The sequence below is a fragment of the Helianthus annuus genome, chromosome 12 (assembly GCF_002127325.2).
Source record: "Helianthus annuus cultivar XRQ/B chromosome 12, HanXRQr2.0-SUNRISE, whole genome shotgun sequence".
Taxonomy (NCBI): Eukaryota; Viridiplantae; Streptophyta; class Magnoliopsida; order Asterales; family Asteraceae; genus Helianthus; species Helianthus annuus.
This window is the reverse complement of record NC_035444.2, coordinates 157592913-157607339: the sequence shown is the minus strand read 5'-3', so window position 1 is coordinate 157607339 and position 14427 is coordinate 157592913.

Sequence of the window (14427 nt, the reverse complement as noted above, 5' to 3'; positions counted from 1 at the left end):
CTCTCGCAGACGTCTATCTTAAAGAAGTTGTTTCGAGGCACGGGGTGCCCACATCCATCATTTCGGATCGCGATGCACGATTCACGTCAGAGCTATGGCAAGCAATGCACAAATCTTTCGGCTCACAATTAGACATGAGCACAGCATATCATCCTCAGACGGATGGGCAGTCTGAGCGTACGAACCAAACTCTCGAAGACATGCTTCGGGCGTGCGTTATTGATTTCGGCAACGGCTGGGAAAAGCATCTCCCTTTGGTGGAGTTTTCTTACAATAACAGTTATCACACCAGCATACAAGCCGCTCCATTCAAGGCATTGTACGGGCGTAAATGCCGGTCACCCCTCTGTTGGGCAGAGGTGGGGGATAGTCAGATTACGGGTCCAGAAATTGTAGTGGACGCCACAGAAAAGATTGCACAGATACGACAACGCATGGCGGCAGCACGCGACCGTCAGAAAGCCTACGCGGACAAGCGTAGAAAGCCTTTGGAATTTCAGGTCGGGGACCGGGTTTTACTAAAAGTCTCACCCTGGAAGGGTGTGGTTCGTTTTGGCAAACGGGGCAAACTAAATCCGCGGTACGTCGGACCATTCGAAATCGTAGAAAAGATCGGCAAAGTAGCCTACAAGTTGAACCTACCAGCTGAACTCGGGGCAGTTCACAATGTCTTTCATGTGTCGAACCTAAAGAAGTGCCTATCAGATGAAACCCTCATCATTCCTTTCAAGGAACTCACTATCGACGAGCGGTTGCAGTTCGTCGAGGAACCAGTAGAAATCACGGACCGGGATGTGAAGGTCCTCAAAAACAAGAGAATCCCTCTTGTTCGAGTTCGTTGGAACTCCAAACGTGGTCCAGAGTACACCTGGGAACGCGAAGACAGGATGACAGAAAAGTATCCCCAGTTATTCGAAACCAATGCAACCACTGCTGAGGATGAAGCTACTACTTCGGAATTTCGGGACGAAATTCCAGATCAACGGGGGGAGGATGTGACACCCCAAGAAAACCAGTGAACATTATAACTTACCTAGCTTCCTCAGTGAGTGCATACCAAATTTCGGGACGAAATTTCTAATTAGTTGGGGATAATGTGACAACTCGAACTTTAGACTTACTTTAATGTAACGTTACGTGTCTATGTGATACCTTGAATTAATGAATGTTACGTGAACCTTGTGAATAATGTGTTATGTATGTTGTGTATATTGTATGCATGTATGAACTTGAACCGCACAAGCTCACATCACCCGCACAAGGCCGTTTGGGCCTTATTCTTGTACGCGGACCATTAGGGCAGCCCATTGAGGTTTCGGCCCACTCCCCTTTCACGTGAACAAACAAACTGTAAGGGGTTTTGTTTCTCATTTGTTACCAAAACACACAATATACACAACAACCCTAGACACACTCTCTCTCTCTCTCGCAAACCCGACGGCACGAGGCACAAGGCAATCGGCGATCATCTTCTAGTTCGGACCACCTTGCTTCTATTCATAATCCGGTTAGTGTAATTGTTATTTGTATTGATAGATGGCATGTTGTTTATGCGTGATTTCATGTTTATTCGGATTTGCGTTGATTGTATGTGATGATAAACTAAATAGGATGTGCGAATATATAATTATCGGCTGCTATATGATGATGTTTATGATAATATGTTGTTATGCTTGGCCTCGGATTGATTGTGGTAATGATAATCAGTCTTGTATGAGTGTCAATCGGCCTTATGTGTGTAGAAACCGGATTTGCTTATGGTCGACTATGATGTATTACATAATAATTGAGCCCTTAGATGATTGTATTTAGGTGTTATGATTATTGTTCAAGTTTGCTCATATGTATGATGTTAGGGTTCATATGGATTTTTGAATAAGTTGTCTTGTTTGATCGAGATTTAGCATGTCTTGTAACTGATTTCATGTTAATTGATTTGGTTATGTTTGGAAACCTTGAAACGGATTGAAAGAATTCTGCATGAAATCAGGAAGTTTGTTGCATTGACTAACCACACGGTTGCGAGTCGAGACCGGTGATCGTTGCGACTCGAAACCTCACACCACACAGCAGCACGAGCCGCAACCACGGTTGCGAGTCAGGTTGCGACTCGTAACCAGACCATGACAAGCCGAAACCACTGTTGCGACTCGTAATCTCCTGTTGCGACTCGAGATCACTGTTGCGACTCGAAATCACTGGTTGCGACTCGAGACCAGTGATGCATGCACGCTGATCGGACCATGCACTGTCACGAGCCCAACCAATTGGGCCAAACAATTTGGACTTATGTAGTTGACTGTTATGTTATTGGGCTGCTATGTGTTACTAATTGGGCCAGATAGTTATTGGGCTGGACTTGATCGCACAATCCAGTTCAGTCGCACAAGGTTACCGGGCCGCACAAATAAATCCTATTTTGTTATTTAGGTCGAGTATTATTGGGCTTATTCAAATCGTACAAGTAAATGTGTTGTGATCGTTACTGGTATTGCTTAACTGTCAAACGTTGCCATGATTTATACGTGATAATAATGCGTTAATTTATGTGATGCATACGTGTACTACCTTAGTCAAACCTGACTTGAATAATAACCATGATAGGGCGTGGTTGACCATTTACTAGCTTACCTGTACTCTTTGTGTATCTGCCGAGCAAACCAAGGTGAGTTCACACAGCCAAGGCATGGGATTCCCGGGTGGGAATTGGGTTGGAATGATTTGATATGGAATGATTACTCGTACTTACGCAATCACTAGACTATAGACCATCGTCCTCAGGATAGTCAGGACACGTTACGTAAATCCTGCGTAACCCAGTAATTGCCAATTGTCTCCCGGGTCGGGAGGACACGTACGTAAATCCTGCGTAACCCAATACCTTCTACTGTCTTCCGGGTCGGAAGGACACGCTGTGTAAATCCTGCGCAGCCCCCACACGTACCACTGTCCTCGGGGAAGGGCACGTTACGTAAATCCTGCGTGACCCTGTACGTATTCCTGTTCTCGGTTTAAGAAGAACACATGGTTGCACTAGTCTAGTAAGTACCATAATGGGAAGCCCCGTTATAAAGGATAAACGTGAGAATCCCTCACCAATAGAATATTCTTGCTTGGGAAGCCTTATCAGATGAACTTACGCATGATTATTACGAACTTACTTTCTGTGAACTCGCTCAACTAGTTGTTGACTATTTGCTGCATGCCTTGCAGGACCTTAGGTACATTATGGAGCTTGCACAGGGAGGAGCAGGTCGTTGTGGGATATGGATCATGAACGATATTTGAACTTATAACTATTACGAGTTTACATTACTATGCTTCCGCTACTTAAACAAAGTTGGTTTTGAAACATCAATCATGACATGATGAACTACATTAATTACTTTTATTATTATTAAATGCTATGTTTGATATGATTGATGGCTTGATCCTGGTCACGTCACGCCTCCAAGCGGTGGTACTCCGCGAGTGGGATTTTGGGGGTGTGACAGCACGCGCCGTGGTAGAGTGTCTTTCCGACTGAGGGCATCAGCCACAACATTGGCTTTGCCTGGATGGTACTTGATGGCGCATTCGTAATCGTTCAGTAGTTCAACCCATCGTCGTTGACGCATGTTCAATTCCTTCTGCCTGAAGATATGCTCGAGACTCCTGTGATCGGTGTAAATTGTGCACTTGGTACCGTACAGGTAGTGTCGCCATATCTTGAGTGCGAAAACAACAGCTCCCAGCTCTAGATCGTGCGTCGTGTAGTTCCGTTCATGTATCTTAAGTTGGCGCGAAGCGTACGCAATGACCTTGTCGCGCTGCATTAATACACATCCAAGACCCTGGATGGATGCATCACAATAGACTACGAAATCGTTCGTGCCCTCTGGCAATGAGAGGATGGGTGCACTGCAAAGTCTATCCTTTAAGTGCTGAAAAGAAGTCTCCTACGGCTCTCCCCAACGATAGGTGACACCCTTCTGTGTCAGTAGCGTAAGCGGCTGAGCAATCTTCGAAAAGTCTTTAATAAACCGTCTGTAGTACCCCGCCAAACCCAAAAATTGGCGTATTTCCATTGGCGTACGTGGTGCAGGCCAGTTTCTGATCGAGTCTACCTTGGATGGATCGACATGGATCCCATCCTTGTTCACTACGTGGCCTAAGAAGTGGACTTCACGAAGCCAGAAGTCGCATTTCGAAAACTTAGCGTACAGCTGCTCCTTCCGTAGGAGTTCCAGAATAAGGCGTAGATGCTGCTTGTGTTCCTCCTGACTCTTGGAGTAGATCAGGATGTCATCGATGAAGACAATGACGAACTTGTCAAGATAGGGTTTGCACACCCTGTTCATAAGGTCCATAAATACAGCAGGCGCGTTCGTTAACCCGAACAGCATGACAAGAAACTCGTAGTGACCGTAGCGAGTTCTGAATGCGGTTTTGGAGACGTCCTCCTCCCGGACTCTCAGCTGATGATACCCTGACCGTAGGTCTATCTTGGAGTAGTAACACGACCCCTGCAACTGGTCGAATAAGTCGTCTATGCGTGGTAGAGGATAACGGTTCTTCACCGTTACCTTGTTCAGTTCCCGGTAGTCGATGCACATTCTGAACGTACCGTCTTTCTTTTTCACGAATAACACTGGCGCTCCCCAAGGCGAAGAGCTTGGACGAATGAAGTCCTTTTCCAAGAGCTCTTGTAGCTGCTTTGACAGTTCTTCCAGTTCAGTTGGAGCTAAGCGATACGGTGCGTGAGCTATAGGTGCTGTCCAGAACTATAGGAATGAGGTCGGTAGGGAACGTCTGACCAGCGAGGATGAGATTACAACCCTGGACTAAGTACAGCTTCTAGACCTTTACCATTAACTAACACTACGACACGTTGGGTGTTCAAGGGAGTTGGTGTATGTTTTATCATTCGACTAACTTCAAGGACAAATAATTGGTATTCACACCCGAATCAAACAATGTTGTAACATAGAAGTCGACAAGAAGAAACTTACCCATTATTGCGTTAAGACCGTTCCTTGCGTCACCCTGACCAATCATGTACACGCTGCCCCGGCGTCATTGTTTCCATTGTTTCCCCAGCGTTATCCCCGCTGTCGTCCCTGTTTCCATGGTCGTGGTTCTGAGTCTGGTCCTGGTTTAATTGAGGGCAATCACGTTTAAAATGACCTTCAGCCCCATACTGGAAACATCCCCCGTTCCCACGCTGTGGCTGCTGCTGTGTGTTCTGGTGGAGCTGGTAGTTGCAGTTGCTGGTTCTGTGAAGGTTGAGGCGGTCGTTGTTGTTCTTGAGTTACAGGACGTGAGTTTCGACAATCCTTAGCTTCATGACCAATCTTGAGACATCTTTGACATTGTTCCTTGCGACACCGTCCACTGTGGTGTCTATTACAATTGTTGCACCATGGGTGAATTCCTCGATATCTTTTCTGCCCATGACTACTAGAAAACTGATGTCTGGCCCTTTGGTAGTCATCTATCTCTTGCTTCTGCGTCAGAGGCTGGACCAAAATTAATCCCGTGCTCAGGTTTTCATCCCACTTGCGTTTGTTATCTCTAGAAGCACATGCAGTATCAGTCTTAGCACGTTTCGGTAGTATGTTCTGTTCTACAGCCTGGTCTGTGAGACGATGAGCCAGTCGAGTGACTTGCTGGATAGTGCCAAGGTTAGCTGTGGTCATATGACTCTGAATTTCGGGCACTAGACCCTTGAGACACAGTTCGATGCGTTTGGTGGGAGGGTCTACCATAGTAGGACAAAATGTGGCTAACTCGTTTGATCTCCTCGTATAAACTTCCATTTCAGACCCCACCATCTGTAGGTTGAGGAACTCTACCTCTAGTTTGTGGATGTCTTCTCGACTGCAAAACTCTTCCTTAATTAAATCCTTAAACTCGTTCCAGGGAGTGGCATTAGCAGCTGCCAGCCCTAACATTTGAACCTGTGCTTCCTACCAGGTTAATGCAGCACCTTCGAGTGTTCTAGTAGCAAACTTTACTCTACGAGACTCAGGGCAATCATGCACCTCGAAGTCAGTTTCGAGCCTTTCGAACCAATGGAGGAGGCCTTCAACTCCCTCAGCTCCACTGAAGGTACCGGGTTGGCAATCCTTGAGATTTTTGAAGGTGCAAGCAGGTGACTGAGTGTGTTGACCTATTGTGTACGAATAGGACAAGGTTTAAATACAAGGGCTAGTTTAGGAGTGTAGGATCTAAAGATCCTAGTGTGAGTTATGACTACAGGATATACTACCTACTTGAGCAGCTGCAAGTGCCGCAGCAACTTGAGCTTGAACTAGAGCCTCTAGCTGGGCTTGAGTCATGTTAATTCGTCCGGACATGATCTTCATTGCAAAAGTAGAGTAAGTGAGAAAGGTTCGCGAGTAGGGCGATGACAGAAAAGCGTAAGCACGTAGGTATTCTCATGTAATAAAGTCATGTGTATCTAAGCGTACTACGAGCAAAGTTCTATACGTTTCTAGCAAGCAGGTAATAAACATCAACCTTATTACCTAGGATGTCGAGTCTTGCACGTGGAGCGAAGCGTCGTTGTGGATCGTTGAGAGCACTGTTCTGGTTATAGTCTGGTTTTAATAAAACGTTTTCCCATATTAAAACCGAGTTCTCTATAACCAATGGCTCTGATACCAATCTGTCACACCCCCAAAATCCACCTGCGGAGTATCACCGCTTGGGAGCGTGACTGACCAGGATCAAGCCACCAATCATATTGAACATGTAGTTAAATAGTAAAAGTTATCCATTAATACGAAAGGTGTTTATCAAAACCAACATAAGTAAATGTAGCGGAAGCATTAATGTAAAACCCAACATAAGTATTAATGTTGGAAACGTCATAAGTGTTTAATAAGTAATCACGATCCATTTGTCCACAACGACCTGCTCCTCCTTATGCAAGCTCCATTAGTACCTAAGGTCCTGCAAGGCATGCAGCAGAGAGTCAACAACTAGTTGAGCGAGTTCACAGTAAGTAAAAACGTAACAGTAAGTCCGTATGTAACATGTGGCTCTACTGGGCCGTTAGTACGTTCTATTGACTAGACTATTCATAACCATAAGTGTTCTTCACAATCCGAGAACAGTAGTAGGTATAAGTTCACGCAGGTCTTACGTGAGTATCCTTCACATCCGAGGATAGTAATGAGTATAAGTATCCTTCACAACCGAGGATAGTGATCAGTATAAGTATCCTTCACAACCGAGGATAGTGATCAGTCTGAGTATCCTTCACAACCGAGGATAGTAATATGTATAAGTATCCTTCACAACCGAGGATGGTAATATGTATAAGTATCCTTCACAACCGAGGATAGTAATATGGTAGTCTAGTCATAGTGTCAGTACGAATCTATTCAACCTTATTCCTTTTAATCCCATTCCCAACACCCCGGGAATCCCATGCCTTGGTAAGAGTGTGAACTCACCTTGGGTTGCTCGGCAGATACACACAAAAGGGTTTCTTGAACTAAAGGTGGTCAACCACGTCCTAACAGGGTTACCATACAAGTCAGGTTTGGTTCAGGTAATGCACATATAAATCATACAAGTTAACACGTTACTAACACGTATTGATCATGGCAACCACGTAACAATCAAAACATACATTCTCAACTTATGCGACTCGGACGGTTGGGCCATCGAGCTTGTGCGAGCCCAACCGTCTTGTGCGATATTAATGTCTAAGCCCAACGATACCCGGCCCACAAATAAGTAAACCGTCTAAACATATACGGCCCAAAAACAATTAAACCAACATCTTGTGCGGCCCGAATTGGGTTGTGCGATCCGGCCGGGTTGTGCGATTAGAGCTAGCCCAGCCCAACATATCATTCGGCCCAAACAGTTAAACAAAACATGTGACTTGTGCGACCCGACAGCCTTGTGCGACTGGGAACCCCTTGTGCGGTCGAGTCATCTTGTGCGAGTGACTTGTACGTTTGGATCAGATCTTGAATGATCTGATCTTGTGCGATTGGGCCTTTTGTGCGACAGGAGGTCTTGTGCGACCGGTATTTAAATTCCGGATATTAAGTTTATTCGGTTACAATCATTTAACAAGTTTCCTTATTTACACTTATCAATTAACAAGTTTCCAACTAATCATACAACACATAATAGATCAGACGAGGCATATTCTAGTAAATTCACAAGAACCCTAACATGATCATTATCATAAACAATAATCCTATCGACTCATATGGTTTGGTCCGATCACATAAACATAACATATCATCGATTGCCTTCATTCGATCTTAATCATTCTATAAACAATCCGGACAACAGTACATGATAGCCTAAACTATCTAATCAAGTTTTGATTATAATCATGCAACCTTATTGTAACGATTTCACCAACATGAACCCTAACGAATTTAATAAATCATAGAACTATAACATCGTTCAACAAGAACCCAATTCAAACATGGCAGCCGATTTTCATTATCATACACGTAAACATCATGTTCATTATACCTACAATACTTAAGCATATAATCAAATCGTGAAAGCATGACATTAATCATAACACGCTAATCATAAGGCACTAACCGATTAAAGGAGAGAGTGATCCGTATGAGAAACAAGATCTTCGGTTGCCTTGCCGTCGAGTTTGAGCGAGAGAGAGAAGCTAGGGTTTGTGAATGTAAAGTGTTTGGTAAAAGTGTGAGATGGTAATCACCTCTCAAGTGTATACGAGTAGGGGATGGGCCGAACCCCCACTTGGGCTGCCCATTGGTTCCGGTTGCAAGAAATACGGCCCAAATGGCCTTGTGCGATCGGTTTGTGTTGTGTTGTGCGATCCGGGTTTCAACCAAACATGTATAACACACATTCACATAATTCATTAACCATAAAGTTCACATACGTCATAACATTCAATTAAATAATATATTTCACATAAGCACGTAGCGTTACACAAGTACAAAGATCGGTTTGGAAATACGGGTTGTCACATTATCCCCAACTAAAAAGAAATTTCATCCCGAAATTTGGTAGGTATGCACTCACTAAGGAAGCTAGGTAAGTTATATCGTTCACTGGTTTTCCTGGGGTGTCACAAAAACTCCAAATTATTTTCAAAGTTATAATTACAGGGATTAAGTCTTTGTAATCACCATATTACAGCCGGTATGTGGGGTTTTGTATACATTACTTGATAATCTTCAACATTGGGGCAGCCAATGGGTGATATGACCATAATCACAGACACCACTGGACAGGTGGGCCAGTGGGTCGAGTGGTAAAGTACCGTGGGTAGTTGGTTTGATAGTAGAGACATTGTAATCGCTCTTAATACTGTGAATTATAACAAATCTGTTTTTATAAAACCTGAATGAACTCACTTAGTATTTCCCGCTGACAAAACCTTTTTAAAAACGCGTTTCAGGTAATTATAGTAGATTGGAGTAAGGATTGAATCCAGCACTGAAGGACTTCAAGAAGTGGCTTATTTTATTAATTAAATCAACTTAAGAAATATTGTTTTTGGGTTTATCCCGTATTAAAAGCTACCTTTGTAAAACATGGAATTTATTCCATTTATTTAAATAAATCCGGTGTTTCTAAACTCTGATATTTTTCCTAACTCACGGTCCTGATAAAATTTCCGCTGCAATGTTTTTAAAAGTAATCACCGGTACCACTGGGCTGCTCGCGGCTCCCAATTCCGTCCAGAATGGGGTCGAGGGTCGTGACAAGTATTATATTTGTATCTTAATGGTTAAGCATTATACTACCTGTTAATGGTTCAGACCTCTTAAGGGTTGTTTGTTTAGCTCTTAATGGCTCATACATCTTACTAGTTTAACACTTAATGGTTTAAACTGTTTGTTTTGCGACCAGATGTCTAAATGGTTAAAACCTCTTTTTTTTTTTTTTGAGAAAAATGCCCGGATAGTCCCTGTGGTTTCGCCTTTTTTCACCTATAGTCCCCAACTTTCTAAAACTACCTGAATAGTCCCCAAGTTTTCATTTTTTTGTTCCCGGATAGTCCCTGGGTCTAACTTCAGTTACTTTTCTCTGTTAAAATGATGTGAAATGACAAAAATACCCTTTCCTTAAAAGGCCAAACCATAGGGACTATCCGGGCATCTTCTTCATTTTTATTTATAAAACCCCACCACCACACTTCATCTTCAACCTCCACCCACCATCACTCTCCTCCACCCTCCACCATCACTGCCACAGTCGCTCTAAAACTCAAAGCAACACTCATACACACAAAAGCCACAAACCAAATAAAACACATACAAGCATCATCATCTTCACTCTCTATTTCCCCCCAAAGACTGACCGGCGAGCAGGGATTCCGGCCGGCTCTCCGGCGACTGATCATTCGACATACACCACGACCCCCTTACCCCTCCCTTCTTCTTAAACCACCACCCATACACCTCTGTTAGAACGAACGGCTAGCCACCACCATTTTGGTGGTGGCGTGCGGCGGCACATACACAGACGCGGAGAAAGAGAGAGAGAGTTAGAGAGAAGATGATGTCGGCGGCGGCAGTAGACACCGACAACAGCAGCACCGCCCACGGCGGCGGTGGTCCGTTCAGTTGTGATTCTCGAGTCCTTTCTCCTCAGATCAGTTCCAGACGCAAACACGGTCGAGCCACCATGTTTTCTGGCTCCGATTCAGGACTCGTATCACCGCCGATTCAGGTTAGAATTTGGTTTGGGTCACGTTTCGAATTTCGGCTTGGGTTTGAGTCTTGTTCAGTTTTGGTTCGAGTTTCGGTTTGTTTCGACTCACGCGGCTCGGTTCAGATTCGGATCGATTGGTTCAGATCTGGGTCAGTCGAGTTCAATCGGTAATCCCTCACTTCTGTTCTTTTAGATTTGAGCAAAATGATTGGGGCGGTGATGGTGGAGGGTGGAGGAGGTGATGGTGGGTGGAGGTTGAAGATGAAGTGTGGTGGTGGGGTTTTATAAATAAAAATGAAGAAGATGCCCGGATAGTCCCTATGGATTGGCCTTTTAAGGAAAGGGTATTTTTGTCATTTCACATCATTTTAACAGAGAAAAGTAATTGAAGTTAGACCCAGGGACTATCCGGGAACAAAAAATGAAAACTTGGGGACTATTCAGGTAGTTTTAGAAAGTTTGGGACTATAGGTGAAAAAAGGCGAAACCACAGGGACTATCCGGGCATTTTTCTCTTTTTTTTTGAAAGGCCAACAAACTCCTTTATTCCACAACTAGGCTAACAACAGTTAACCAAGTATTCAGTTTACATACACCAGTTAAAAGGAAACATTACAACCCCAAACATGACATGTTAAAATCCAACCAGCTACTGCATGTAATCGATTGAGCTTTTGATCTGCCCCTAATGGTTAAAACCTCTAATCTGAATTTTTCAGACATTTGTCTCTGAACGGTTAAACATTATACTGACCCTTAATGGTTCAGACCTCTTACTGGTTCAGCACTTAATGGTTCCGACCTCTTACTGGTTCAGTACTTAACTATTCAGAAGTTGCCAAACAAGCCCTTACTAGTTTAACCCTTAACAGTTCAGACTTTTTACTGATTCAGTGCTTACTCATTTAGAAGTTGTTAAAGAGCTCTTAGTTAAGATCGTTTTTATTTTGATTGGTTCAAGTGGCTCTCACAAAAAGTTAATTTTTTGAGTGGTGAGTGGTATTAAACTTTCTTCTAACTAAAGTACAAGAGGTATTCCGCTTGACAGGATCGGTGTTGCATGCAACGAGACGAAAGAGATTGCATATGACTTGTTTGTAAATTGCAAGTTTGCTCGAAACATATGGGAAGACGTCTCAAAATGGTGCAAAGTGAGGATGGTTGCTTGCAACTCGATCAAATTGGCTCTCCCGAAGGCTTATCTACTTCTATCTATGTGGGGATGAAAGATACGTCTCTATTCAACCACAAAATTTATTGTGTACGGCAGGGGGTTCCATTTTTCTCTTAATGGGAGTTCTGGGTGTCGGTTTATATGGTTCGAATGAACCAACATTAAATTTTGAAACATCAGTTAATCAATCGTATCATGTGGCTTTGGAAATAATATTCTATAATGGATTTTTAATTGCTTTTGCTGTCAAATTGCCCATTCTACCCCGACATACATGGTTACCGGATACCCACGGAGAGGCGCATTACAGTACCACACGCTCATTCTATATTTTCTCCTTGGTTGATGATAGTAGGCACAACAAATAATATATGCAGCTTCAACATCTCCCGGCCAACGTAATTTAAAATAAAAATAGCCTATTCCTCCGTATCTCATATGGGTTTCATACCTATAGAAATTGCTTCGATAACCGATACGGAACTCAATGGAGCTATTTTACAAATAATCTCTCATGGCTTTATTGGTGCTGCACTTTTTTTCTTGGCGTGAACGAGCTATGATAGAATGCGGCTTGTTTATCTCGATGAAATGGGTAGAGTAGCTATCCCCATGCCAAAAATCTTTAAAATGTTCAATAGCTTTTCCATTGCTTCCCTTGCATTACCAGGTATGAGTGGTTTTGTTGTAGAAGTGCTAGTATTTTTAGGAATTATTTCTTATTTCATAATTTTCTAACTATAAATTAACAAACATATTGCTAAATAAAAATGTAATAATACAACTAATTTATTGGGCCATTTTAAAATCATGGATCTATATATACACTCAATTTATTGGGCCATTTTAAAATCATGGATCTATATATATACACTCAAGTGTAGCAAGCCAACGCTTAAGGAAAACAAATATTATTCTTTATAATAGGCAATCATATACTTGCATGTTTTTATACACATGCATGATACATACATCAAGCTATACATTCAGAAAATTTTGACATATAATAAAAACTATTTATCTTCCACACTTTCACTTTATAAGACCAAAAAAAAAAAAAAAAAAAAAACCACAAACAAACTGTGAAAATCTTTATTTGCACATTTAGTAACGATTTGGTCGGGTGCGAATTTTGAAGTTGATTTCGTTATCTTGGTCACCACCAAACCTCACTTGACGACCTTGAGATTCACCGTTATGAAACGAGTTTGATTGCCCCATGGTTGGTTCATGGAATGAGTTAGGTCTTCCCATAGATGGTTCATGAACCGAGCTAGGTTGCACCTTGTTCGTTTTGTGAAATGAGTTTGCTTGGTTGACGTTTGGTTCATGAACCGAGCTAGGCCGACCAGTGGTTGGTTCACTAAATGAGTTAGGCCTCGCCACGTTTGGTTCCCGAAAGGGATTTGGCCGAGCCATTGGTGATTCATTGGTGTTAGCCACTTTAGAACTAGCAAACCTCTTATCATACCCAAATTCAATGTCCCCATCTTTCGTGTGAATGCCATTGGTGTCACGCTTTGCGTCTCTTTCTTTCTTTGGAAGGCTTTGGCTAGATGGTCTTGCCGCATTTTCACGCTTATTACAAAGGCGCCCAAGAAAGCAAGCGAACGTGGATATGGTTATGATCACGGCTAGAACAATAAAAACCGCCCCGTATGACCCACTTGACGAGTCGTTCGTAGGTGGAAGAGTGTTGGTAACCGGGTACACGGTAGGCATTGGCATTTGTTGTGACATTTTTAGGTTTTGGGGTAAATGGTGTGAAGGGTGTAAAGAATGTGCAAGAAAGATGTTGGTTAGTGGTTATAGTTTTTTAGTTTAAATGGATGTGTAGGTTTGTTTGTACGCTAAGGGTACGTTTTAGTGAAGAGGGGTGTTGGAGGGTTTTTGAATCTAAAATAGTGACTTTTGCTTTACTAAAGAGTTGGGTAAAGAAATATTCTTGTATGCTCCTTAGTAGGTGTTTATAATGATTCAATAAATTATAATGATTTATATAAAACACAAATTATTTTACACGTAGAATAACTTATTATACAACAATATCTAGCGACGAATATGTTATATTAATTAATTTGTGTCACATAAACCCGACCCCATAATTGTCAAACAAACTTAGGGATGAACAAATGTTACTGAAACCGCACCATCCAAACCATATCATACCAGGTCATTTTCGGTACCAATTCGATACCCACTTTTTGTCATTTTCAGGATCGATACCTTCGGTTCAGTTCGACACCGGTATTTTGAGTTGATTTACCTTCGAATATCGTACCATACCAAACAAATTTGGTACCAGTACCGATACCCATTTTCTTTGATTTTTGGAATCGAAACTTTCAATATTGGTACGGTACCGAACTCCCGCTAATCAAACTCACACCAACATATTCGATATAAAAGAGTGTCATTGACGACTTATATTAACTTGAAAAGCCACTAACATCTTTGCTATATTATTTTTAATAAACACATATTTGATCTTTCTATTATTTTAGTATGTATAACCGGAAAAAAAAACATAATATTGTATTTATCGAATTATCTAGTTTATAACAAAGTAAAAGGCAAAAAAGATAGGGAGG